At 30.3% G+C, this 13484-nt stretch overlaps 1 long non-coding RNA gene and 1 pseudogene across 1 annotated transcript; both read right to left on the reverse strand.

Annotated features, from left to right (window-relative positions):
- Nucleotides 1-8050: 8050 nt before the first annotated feature.
- On the reverse strand, nt 8051-10158 carry LOC133829078 (vesicle transport v-SNARE 13-like; annotated as a pseudogene).
- A 608-nt stretch (nt 10159-10766) lies between these two features.
- Nucleotides 10767-11467, reverse strand: LOC133829079 (uncharacterized). The gene is made up of 2 exons (XR_009891512.1): nt 11183-11467; nt 10767-11053 (listed from the first exon to the last, which is right to left on the reverse strand). It is a non-coding gene; the product is annotated as an uncharacterized LOC133829079 (long non-coding RNA).
- Nucleotides 11468-13484: the final 2017 nt, after the last annotated feature.

Below are 13484 nucleotides of genomic sequence, written 5' to 3' on the forward strand. Positions count from 1 at the left end.
GTCGAATTCCATAGATTCAGTGTCATTGATGGCCTCTTGGCTGCATCAGTGCCTTGATAGCTTTGTCAACCTATCTTTGGCTGAGCTGAGGGCCATGTTCATAAGGGCTTCTCCTGGAACTTTTTCTGGCTGACCAGGAGGTGCTTGGTCGGTGGAAGTTGGAGGAGTTGTGTCAGCGAGAGCTGGAGGAGGAGTCTGGTCGACGAGAGCTTGAGGATTCTGGTTGACAGGGACTGGAGGAGGAGTCGTCTCTTTTGAAGGAGTTAGTGCAAGATGGCCCTCCGTCTGAGCCCTCTTTGCAGATGGGTCACTGCATCCTTCTCCTGGCTGGCGCCTGTTTGTTTTCTTCCTTCTCGCAGGAGGAGAGGAGGTGGGATTGGTGTACAAGTCGAACGCCCTCTCGACAGGCATGTTTGCAAAAAGAAGCATACGGTCAGTCAGGGCAAGTTGTAATGCTTTAAAGATAAACAAACTGAGAGAAAAGAAATTATAAGTAAAATACCCGAGCTACAAATACTGGTCGCTACATTATTTATTGTACTACTGCTACACTCACTCTCTGGCTTGAAGAAGTCTGAATTTATACTAGGCGCGTATTTAAAGTTGTCGTCCCCGTCAAATAAATGACAAGGATTTGGCAAACTGTCTAAGAGTGAGAAGTCAGTACCATTCTCGTTCGATGACTCAAGTATAGGCTCGGGGTGATCAGGAAGCTTCTCCTTGCCTTTCCCATGCTGGGCAGGGATAGTCGCTGCTCGCAGGGTGCTGGACGGTTCCCTGATGGTCACTCCCGTTTCCCTCCTCGGGGGTTGTGACACATCTTGATGCTGCTCGGGAACTTCTCCCCCAATAGCACTTCCTGCAGTTGATTCCCTCACGTCCCGGTGAGGTGCCAGAAGGCCAACCTGCCTTAGATTAGTCTCCATGACCATCTCTTTGACACTTTTTTCAATATTTGTCATGCTGGCCAAGGATGCTGCTCGTATCTCCATTTCTGGAGTGGGAGCTGGTCGATGCCATGGACCTGAATGACACCAAAGTTCTAAAGAATGTGTAGGAAAGCTAAACGAAATCTAAAGACTAGTAAATAAATGGTTTACCTCCTTCAGTAGAGGCCAGGTTGTTGGCGACCAGGTCTAGTGTTAAGAACTACTCTTAGAAGTACTTTCCCACGTTGGACTTGCGGGTAATATCACTCAGGAAGGTGCGAGCAGATTCCTGGTGGTAGAAATGGAAGAACCCCGTGTTGTTGTGGTTGGGGTTAGATTTGAGATCAAACAAGTAATTGATCTCATTTGGCGTAGGGACAGGCCACTTCTTGTGGTTGTAAAGAATATAAAGAGTAGATTGCACTCTATATCTGTTTGGGGTGATTTGAAAGGGTGCGACCTCGAAATAATTGGCCACCCCCTGGAAGAACGGATGAAGAGGCAAGGTTGCCCCTACCTTAATGTGATACCTCGACCAAGCGCTGAAGGTGCCCCCAAGCAGGTTTTCCCACTGGTCGATTAAAGGCTTGATTAGGGTTATCCTAGGAAGTCTGTACTTCTTGAGATAATTCCCTACCATCCTAGTTGTAATAACACTAGGAGGAACTACGTACCATTCGACCTCTGGTCGAAGGACGTCTCGAAGTCGGGCTTTTGTTTGAATTTCTAGTTGGGAAATGTTTTCAGGCTGGGGGCTGGTCGAAGGAGTTTCAGCTCGAGGAGCAGGTTGATTGCAGGAGATGTGGTTGTTTTATTTTTCTTTTGAGCGATGGATTTTACGTGCCCCATATGGGTTGGACTGGTCAATGGTCTATTTGGGGGGTTACGTTGAGAAAAGGGAATTTTCGAGACTAATAGCGACGACTGTTCTTGATCTTTGAGCAGCAATGCAAGCAGGTCATCGTCAATTGGCCTCTCACCTCCCCACGGGTCGTGCATGAAAATCTGCGAACAGAGAAGGGGAGATGAGAATCTACGGCCAAAAAGCTAAAGAAGTGAAATATTGGGATAACGTTGCTCGTGTATGAAAGTTAAGCTTTTATACGACCAGGAGCATCCTAGTGTAAACACTAAATAGTATGCGAATAGCTTGGAAAACTAATTAAAAAGCTGAAGTAAAAAGTTTTTCAGAAAAAACTTTTCGACTCTGAGAAAGGGCAGGAAAAACCTAGTTTTTTTCTAAATGCCTAAAAATTGAATTTTTACTTCGATTTTACGCCCTAAATCAATAATCCTAACTCCCAAACCAACTCCGAAGCCTCATTTAGTGATTTTTCCTTATCCTATCATGTTAATACCTACATGCTGGATTACCCTAAATCATTTTTTCAAGAACATTTAGGAACTCATAATCCAAAACAAACCAGAAAACTGAAAAGATAATTATTGCATGGCATATTAGAGATGAAGAAGTTCAAGAAACTTACTTGGACAAAGATCGATGCAAATTTCTGGGACGTTGAGTCGAGTGGCTAGGCTAAAACTCCGTGGATCGTCGAAATCGTCTGAATTTTCTGGGTTCTTTAGGTTCCGTTCTTCAGTGTTCTTGAGGAAAGATGAAAAGTAAAAAGTAAAAAGTGAATTTGAGGAGTTATTTATATTGGTCGAAGCACGGTTAAAGAGGTAATGATGGGGAATGATTTTCGAGGCATGGCAAAATGTGATAGCCGTCAAATAACTTTTTGGGAAACTGCAATGACATGATTGGTTGCCTTTTTTCAAGAAGGCATTGATGGCTTTGACAGATTTGACAGGTGACACGGAAGGCCGGTTGTTTAAGATTGTGTCATGCTAGTTGCAGTAAAATAAACTTAGGGGGCAAATGTTTACCCAAAAATGGACTACCTGATGACGTGGTAGGATTGGTCTACACGTGGGAAGCATGTGGCTGTTTTAAGTAAGTGTATCTTGCTCGGCCATCGACTAGAAGATTATTGGTTTATCAAGCATCATACCTATGTGCGACCAGCCTGGTCGCATATATTCATTTATTTCCTTCAGATGTGCAATCTTGTAATTATGCATTAATTGTAATTTCTTTTATTATCTAGATACACAAGTTGTAATTGTAATTAAGGCCCATTGGCCCATGTAACATTCTTGAGCCTATAAATACGAATCAAAGGACTCAAGGGAGGGGACCTTTTTTTTTTGGACTTGGAGAATTCTGAGAGAAAATTATAGTGTTATTATTCACCGAAATTGTAATTATCCCGAAGCTTGTGAAACTCGTGAACCCTAGTTCATTGATCACAGTGTTGGGATTCTACATCAATAAGAACACTAAGTGGACGTACGTCATTACTATCTGATTGGGGCCGAACCACTATAAATTGTTTGTGTCGTTTACCTTTTCGTCTTGATTTCTTTTTGTTTTCATCTCATTCTATATCATTTATCTGACTCCATGTCGTTGACCAATTCGAGGGTCAACATTAGGATTTGTTATGAATAGAAACTTTTATTTCTTTTTGGGTCTTTAAATAAAATCTTATTATTATTTATTTATTAATAATGTTAATGATTTTGTTGGAGTGAAATTGTCCATTTAAAAAAAAAAAATTAATGCCGAGATTGTTTATTAATTTCCGGCTTTCAATTTAAAACTATAGTTTAATTTTAATTAATAATTAACAATTGAACATTAATCAATCTCTAAATTAATGAACTTTATAAATTACATAACCAATTATATTAAATGAATATATTTCCTTATTGGGCAATATAGGACTAAGGAATAAATATCTAATTTCACAACAACAATAATTTGATTTTTCCAAACGAATACAAAGAGATGCTTCTTTTCAAAAATCAAAATAGTTTTTAATGCTAGCCGAAATTAATTATTTTTAATAACACATGCCAAAATTAATGCTTTAAAAAAAAGTTTCAATTAATTCCCTATTTTCAAGGTAAAGAATATTAATAGTTATTGGTTATGATGTAATCTTATCAATAAATGCTCATTTATTGATAATAGAAAATTTGAAAAGTTGTATTATTTTGTAGTTTATGGAAAAAATGAAAGTAATTAAGTTAATATTTTTTGGGAAAAAAAATGAAGAGTTGTATTGATTCATTTTACATATAATCAAAGTAGTTTGGCATAAATCAAAGTTGTTTTTTTTTTTCATTTTTAAAATTTAAAATTAGTATTTTATAATGTAATATGGAAAGTTTTATTTTTGTTTTGATGTTCATTTATTGTTAGAAAAACTAATAGTCATCCATTATTTTAGGGTACATAAAAAATCATTAATTAGTTGTGATTTCCAATATAAGATTTAAATAATAAAATCTCAAATTCGAAATGATAGTTTCGAAATTAAATTTTAATACGTTAAAGAAATTAAAAAAATATTGCAAAAAAATATATTCCAATTAGTACATTGGAAATTACATATACTTGCACTAAATAATATTTAAAATGCTACATTGGAAATTAAACAAACTTATTTCGATCAACAATATAAAAATCCAAAAGTAAACCAAATTACTACCCCACATCTCTCTAATTATTGATTGCATTACTACTAACAATGATATCCTGAATTTGGTCTTCAGATCTTTGAGATGCTTCACATTGTTGTTGTACAAAATAATAAATAAATAAATAAAAATTAGATAAACAAATACCAACCAGATAATGTTTCATACTGTAAAATTATGAAATTAATTAAGATATATCAACCAGACGACGATGAAATTGATGGATAATATTATTATAATCATTTAATCTATCTCTAGATTCAAGGATCTTTGTAACCAAAATATTTTGCAGACCAACAACGATTGTGAGCAAAGTATTTACTTCCTCCCCCCCCTTCCAACCTCTAAAAAATAAATTAATATAAAATTTCAAAAATAATTAAAATAATAATAAAAAAAATATTACATACACATTTTACATGGTCCGGAATTTGAAGGTTCCCTTTGTTTACATCTGATGGTATATTAATGGTCATTGCATCACCATCCTCATCAGCTATGACAAAACTCCATGGTGGGATAGGAACATCACGGTCTACCTCATCTACACATATATGGTTTTCATATTCCTATTTTTTAAATAGAAAAAAGAAAAAAGATTTTAGAAAAATAATAATCCAAGTGTTCTAACATAAACATAAAATGAGATCTCAATCATAGACGCATACATAGATATGAAGATATTATCTTACAAAAAGAACATTAAGACTCACTATGAAGACAACGTCAAATTCTACTTTCGAACATTGAAGAGGATGACTCCAAACTTTTCATAGAAGATCTATACTGACAAGTGCGATCTAAAATCATTTTGGACTTGATTCGATTAGGAGACAATGAGTTGTCATAATTTTTTTGTCTCTTCTTTCCAACCCTTCTTCCTAAATCCTTAGATCTATTTCTTTTCTTCTTCATCCCCTTCCCCTCTACTCCCATGCGTTCTCTCTCTCCCCCTCTATTATTTTTCCCACACGATTTTTTTTCTTCTTCTTTCTCTCCTTCACATGCTCACGAAATCATGGGGTGCAATTCTGATTTTTTATGTTTATTTTTTTACTTTTAAATGAAGAAGAAGAATAGAGAGTTTAAGAAATGAATGTGCATTTATTATGAAACCTTAATTTTTAAAATGTTAAATTACTTCAAAACTTGAAAAGAGAGCTTACCTCTTACTGGTTGGAATCACCATTCCTAATGACAAAAAAAAAAAAAGCAATTTCGAAATTAATGCAAAAAAAAAAGAATATTTACTTGTTGGTAACTTGAAGTATCAAGTCACCTACATGACATGTCAGCATATTTGCACATTTATCTAGGTACCCATGTGTAGGTAATACCTATTGAGAACTTTTCTCTCTCTCTCTCTCTCTCTATATATATATATATATTGTTTCTAACTAACGAAATTTTTTAAGGTTATGCAAAAATATCAGTGGCTAGACTGCCAAAGAAATTTTTTAGAGCTAAGAATGGTTACAAACAGAGTAATCGAACAATGCCCCTAGGATCTCGAACCAAAGAAAAGCCTCATTTTTTTCTAACTTGGAATTAAAGGCTCGGGCTAACTTGGCTCGGCTATAAGAGACCAAGGCTTTTTTAGCTAGACAACATAAATACACATGTATATCTCTTCTATATAATAAGTGTGTAAGTAACTAAAATTGTTGGTTTTAACAGTTTTTTATTTTTTTAATGTTAACTTGAACAAAATATTCTTATATTTAACATGATATTCTTATATTGAACATTACTTTGTAAACACTTAAACTTAAATAAAATAAAATAAATAATTAAAAAAATTAAAATAGGATATTTTTGAGATATTTTACAATGATAATTATTCAAAAATAATAAATAATTAAACAAATCAAAATATGATATTTTTGAGATAGTTTACAATGATAATTATTTAAAAATAATCAATAATTAAACAAATTAAAATAGGCTTAGTTTTAACGGTTTTTTATTTTTTTTAATGTTAACTTTAACAGAATATTCTTGTATTTAAGAGAATATTGTTATGTTTAACGGTAGTTTGTAAGTACTTAAACATAAATAAAACAAAATAAATAATTAAAAAAATAAAATATGATATTTTTGAGATATTTTACAATGATAATTATTTAAAATAATAAATGATTAAACCAATCAAATAAGGATATTTTTGAGATATTTTACAATAATAATTATTTAAAAATAATAAATAATTAAACAAATTGAAATATGATATTTTTTAGATATTTTACAAAGATAATCATTTAAAAATAATAAAATCATATGTTTTATAACTTAAATAAAATTTAATTAAACTTAAGCCCACTTATTAGAATAATATCATATTAAACATATAATATAATCTACTATCAATTAGCAACAAATTGTTTTTTTTTTTTTTTAAAAAGCTAGCAAGAAACTTAAATTTAAAATCCATGTATAATATTTAATATTACATTAAACATATAATATATAATTTCTTGTTGTCACTCCCAAATTCAAAAACCATAACAAATATAAACTTACACAAAAATAAATAAATTATTTAATCAAAATATAATATTTATTTGAAATTTATATGACACTAATATAAATTTAATTAAAATAATTAATAAATTCTATAAAAAAAAAATTAAGCAAGCGTGGATATTGCATGTTGCTTGTATCTACTATAAATATATATATATCTTCTATATAAAAAGTGCATATAACAAAAATCTTGAGTTTAAGAATTTGTTAACATTAACTAAATATTTAATGTAATTTACTTTTAAAATTAATTAATAATAGATATTTATTAATTATATTAATATAAATTCAAATATTATAAAATATAATTATTATAATAATTTTTAATATAAAACTACATATATAATAATTATATTAATATAAATTTAAATTCAAATTCAAATGTTATAAAATATCATTATTATAAAAATATATAATATATTTAATAACTATATTAATATAGATTTAAAAGTTATAAAATATTATTATGATAATATTATATAATCCTAAATTTTTATTAAATATATTAATATGAATTCAAATATTATAAAATATTATTATAATAATATTTAATACAAAATTAGATATTTAATAATTATATTAATATAAATTTAAATATTATAATATATATAACACATAATCTTAATTTTTATAAAAACAACTATTATTTATCTATTATTTATGTTTAAAAAAATTTATCATATTATATATATTTAAAAAATAATAAATAATATTTTAATTTAATTTTTTATTTAATATATTTATGTCATTTAATATTATTTATTTATTTAAAATTCAAACATGGCAATAATATAAATTTAATAAAAATAATTAATAAATTCTATAAATAAAACTTTATAATCTAGTACTAATAAAATATATATGGTTGATTAGAAAAGGAAGAGAATCCACTTAGAAATCTCTCACGAACCCTAGAAGAATAAGTTCCACTGGGCCAACTATATCCGCATGATCTAATCGGATGGTCGGATTACGAATAATTTTTTAAAGTTCATGGGCTTTACTTAAAGAAATTGGGGGGCTAAAACATTAAGTGAGCTGAGAATGTGTATGGTTAAGATAACTTATTCAACAAATTCAAGAAACATGCCATGTTTTAAACAAGCTTCGGCTTGCTATGTGAACGTTCAAAGTAAATGATGAAGATAAAAACAAATTTTGTTACGACTTCCTAATGAGTAAGTTTAAAGTAAAGGATAAAAATTATTGCAAGTACTAGAGCTGCAATTATACACCCAATAAGCCATTTGTTCCTGTTCATCCTTCTTGACATGGCTGTTAGTATCTTCTTACTCCTGGTGATATTGTCATCCACCCCATGGAGCTGCAAGAGACGAAGTGAGAAATTTAAGTAAAAGGCAAGCTATAAAAGAAAATAACTGATATGGGTATATACAAAATAAAATTATATTTAACTATATATATATTTGTCAATAAGAAAAAATAAATTCCAAGTGGGACTGATCACACTCGTCCTTGTGTGGCTCTGTCCGTGGCTGCAAACAGAGGAGAAGATTAACAAATTTTTTTGCCTTGATAATCTTGTTACACGAGTTTATTAGTATTTTATTATAAGTAAGAAAGTTTTTAAACATGAAAAAAATTCACCATTGACTAGATTTTTAATTTCTATTGTCATCGCTCAGATGTTGGAACTCCCTAAGCTCAAGTTTAAATTTCCTTACTGTGGTGGGAAATTCTATAATTTATAAGAAACATGATAAACATGTTTATCAGCAACCTTAGAGTAATAGAACTCCCAATCATGACATAAGCAAACCAACTGCTTGGCTTATTAATCAGCTCCCAGAAAAAGATGAGTAAAACGAGATGAATATAAGAAGCTAAACAGAAGTCATACTGCTTTGTGGGCATGGAGTAGAGATTGACGCTGTTGATGCAAATCTTGGAGAATAGATGCACCAAGTTCCTCTGTTTCCAGCATTGTTCTTCTACTCTCCTTTATCTTGTCACTGGACTGATTTAATCTCTTAGTTGTCATCAACTATCTTCCTCTATGGCCATTTGAAGCCTGTCCTCATCATCACTCATCAGTCTCCACAATAGTATCCGAAAGAAATAAAAGAGGAACGACCGACACTTCATAAGAACAAGAAGAACACACACAGCACATGAACAAAACAAACACAAAATAATATAGATACCTGAACCAACTGGTAAGGAAAGATATGGATCCTTTATGTGCATTACAAGAAAAAAAGAAATTGCTTTTGTTTCCATTTTTTAGAGACTTGAGAGAATGCTTTCTTGTTCGATATAACTTTTTTACCAAGAAAACAAAACATCATCTCTAATTTGATCACAATAGCAAAGAAAACAACCAAACTTTTAGAAGCTATACATGGTCATTAACAAACAGCCAATCAATGAAGATACTATGAATTTTCAAACAACCATCATAAATGCTGCAAGAAATTGAAAAAGCAAGAAAGAGTAAAAAGAGGGTTGTTTACACATATATACCGAGAAATCATCTTCCATTCCAGACTCCAATAGCTCCTCTCGAGCTCCTTGACTGGGATTCGATGATGAGATCTTCTTAACTTCGGGTTTCAAATTGTTCAAATCGGTTTGGTATTCTCTTAGCTTAGCAAGAAGCATTGCCTTTACACTTGGCTGCAAACTCCTAGCTTCAAGATCCATTTTCCTAAGCTGCGTTTAAATGCATCAAATTCTAATCTTTGTATACACACACATTTATATATGCAAAATCTTCCAAACATAAAGGTAAATAAGAGATTGAAGCCAAATAAAATGTACCAAATTATCAGCATCATCAAACACATTTTTTATCTCTGAAATCCTCTGCTTTTTCTGCTCTGCAAATTGTGATCAAATGTACCATATTCCACCACACACAAAAACAAAAACTCAGAAAACATAAACGGGAGAGGAAAAGAAAAATCTTCATCTTCATTTTACCTCCATTTAGTGATGACGCAGCCGTACATTTCTGGGAAATATTGGACGAAAGCTCGCAATAATGGCGTTCGTAGCCCTCAAATACCACACTCATCGTTCCGAATTGTGTCACCAACCTAAACCAATATCAAAACTCGTAATTTTTTTTTTAAAACTTTCAGATTATAATAATAACAAAAAAATTAAGAACCAAATGCGAACCAAATACATAGATCTTAATATAATTCATGAAAAATATTGGTTTAGGTATTGAACCGGTGATGCAAACGGTGACGGAGATTGAACGAAGCTGGAGGAGGGTGTGATCAGAGAGAATGATTTAATGGTTTAAGCTTGGAACTTTCGTCGAACAGTTTGGAGGCATGGGGCAACTCCTGCATTGCAGGAATCTTATATTTTTATTTTATTTTAAGAGGAATAATACGTGAAATATGCACTTAAATATTACACACAGTTACGTACAAACTAGTTTAGCTAATTATATTTATTAAAATTAAGACCTATTATTTTAAAAAGTACTGCCACATTAGTGTGCGTATTGTTTGGGTACAAATTTTTAGTGCACATATTATTATTCTTATTTTAACTGGGACGTAGATATTGGTTGAGTTACATTTGGTGACAAGTCACCCATTCCTTGCTCCATTGATGTCTTTCATTAAGTCATAACTTGTAACTTTTGTCTAGTTGTCACCCTTAGGCTAAGACCATCTCAAATGGGATTTGATATATAAATAAGTTTATATTTTTTTGGACTCTTTATTTATAAAAATAAGCCCTTGTCACTAATTTTAGTCAACAAAAAATTAACTATTCTTAAAATACCTTTGTATTTAATGTTTTATTATATTTTAAAATACTTTTAGTGTATTTTCTTTCTTAATAACAAAATAAAAAAGAACTTAAATTAAACAAATTATAACATAAACTGAGCCTCCTCCTCTTCTTATTCTTCTCAAATGATCCCAATTCAAAACCCAATTCAAGTTTCAACATCTCAAATGATCATTCAAATTAAAAAATGTAACACCCAAATCCATACATAGAGTCCAAAGGCAAACTAATCATAAAATAAAATCAGATCTAGAAACTCAGCCTCCAACAAAAATCTGAATAGAAAAAGATATGAAAAATGAGTTAGTATCCAACATCAAACACATATTTGAAAATAGTTTCACTAAATCTAATTTCAAGAAAAGCTATCAAACAAGAAAAATTATTTGGGTTTTGTTATTTACCTGCTTGTGAGTCGAACTGGGGCATCCAAAAGAGGTCGCGAATTGTGGCAATTAGAGGAGAAAGATTTGGGAGGGAGAAAGTGGATCTGGGTTTGACACGGGGTTGCAAAAGGTCAATGAACCAGGGTGTGAGGCTCGATGGGCTAGCTGGGTGCGAGGCTTGATGGACCATATAGGTATGTGGCTTGACAGACTAAGAGGCGGAGCTCGCCGGACCTGGGCTTGGGGCTTACTAGCTTTGACAGAGAAGAAGAAGAGGAAGAAGCAGAACGAAAGAACAACAAAAGAAAAAAGAAAGAAAAAGAAAATCTAATATAATTTGTTTAATTTAAATTATTATTTATTTTGTTTATGAAAAAAGAAATGCATTAAAAGTATTTTAAAATCTAATAAAAAATTAAGTGCAAGGGTATTTTAGAAATAGTAAATTTTTTGTTGACCAAAATTAGTGCCAGAGGGGTATTTTTACCATTTTTATAAATGAATGGTCTAAAAATTCATTAAGCAAAACACGCGCGGTCTAAACGAGTAATGGGAAAAAACATAAGGTCTAAAAAGGTATAAGTCCTATCTAAATATTGTGTTATATTTGGCAAAAAATCAATGTGTGATACATTTGATTCCATTTTTAGCACTGTGTTCCAATGTATAACGGTAAAGATGATGCAAAAATTAATATTTCATAAATGCTTATTTGATACTTTTTGAAATTATATAAAAAAAATAATTTTCTTTTATATTTTATTATTGATAGTTAAAGATAATAACAAAATAATAAGGTAAAAAATTAACATCTAATGTTGATAGATAATAATAATAAACTAATAAAAATGACATCAAAGTACATAAAAAATATATAATATTTATGGTGATGCAAAATATGAATTATGTTATATTGTGTGCTCAATTTGACACAATTTTTAGTATGTACTAAATTTAGCATAGTTTTGGGCGCACCATTAGAGCAATATTTTTGTAAAGTGAGTTATATTTTAGCAATGCATCACCAATTTTGCATCTGCAATACCATTTATTCTTCAATTTTATATTTATACTATTATAATATTGCACGTGGCAATTTTATATCAAAATGACATTTGTTTAATTTTGTAAAAGTGAATTATATAAACAAAGTCATTATATACTCTAAAGAAAAAAAAAACAAAAATCATTACTACCTATTTTAGTAGTAGCATGAATTTTGTTTTAAATAAACATAGTTTTATATAAATTTAACAAAAAAAAATTGTATAAAAGACAAAAGAACAATGACATATATGTAATTACAACTACTATTAATAATCAATAAAATAAGAGAAAAAAATAATACATAAAAAAAGAACCATGTCTAATTATTCATTGATATTGTAGTTTATCCTATGTTTTTTATTATTATTATTGCCAAGAATATGGTATAACATCTAATATTATTTACTAAAAAATATTTAATATTATATGTACACAAACATATTTGAATGAATAAAATGGATTTTAGTGCTTAAACATGAATCCCACAACTTGTAAGCATGTATAAAATGAAATGATGTCACATCTATTAGAGAAAGATGAAGAAGAAAGTACCTTCTTTGCTCTACATATAGGTCTTAGTTGGTCGGTTTTTAAAAGTCACTTTTGGCCTTTTAAAGCTTAAAAACACTTTAAGAGTTTGATTGGATTTCCAATACATTTTAACTTTTGACTCTAAAAATACTTGAGGGGAAGCTAATATTTGTAGCTTATTGAGAAAGAACTTTTGATAATCTCAAAGCCAAAAATATAAGTTTAGCCAAACAAGTCCATATGGACGAAGCAACGCTTTCTCTATCTCTATCGCAAGAAAAGAAAAGAGAAAAAAAGTCAAAAAGATACAAATGGTATTAAAGGGTTTGTTTCCACCAAAAGATATATACCTATCTTGCATTCTCTATTTTATTATGTTAGTGTAGATATAGTGTAATTACATTTACTAGCATGAATGAACAAATACACAATAGACCTTTTCTTTTTTAAAAAAAATTATTATATATCTTTTTGGAGAGAAAAATGATTACATATTTACAGTATAATGACTAAATTATATTTATAAAAAAGTTTAGGCTTAGTTAGAACACCCATTTTCAATAGATTTAAAACTTTATTTTTTTCAATTTAATTAAGTCTTTCTAATCTCTAAAAATTATATAACAACACAATATCATACAATATAAAAGTATGTTTATTGTACTTTTTAATTAATTTTTTTTTATAAATTTATATTTGAGATTGTATTTAACTTTTATGTTTTTATCAAAATTTAAATTTT

This window comes from Humulus lupulus, chromosome 4, assembly GCF_963169125.1.
Source record: "Humulus lupulus chromosome 4, drHumLupu1.1, whole genome shotgun sequence".
NCBI lineage: Eukaryota > Viridiplantae > Streptophyta > Magnoliopsida > Rosales > Cannabaceae > Humulus > Humulus lupulus.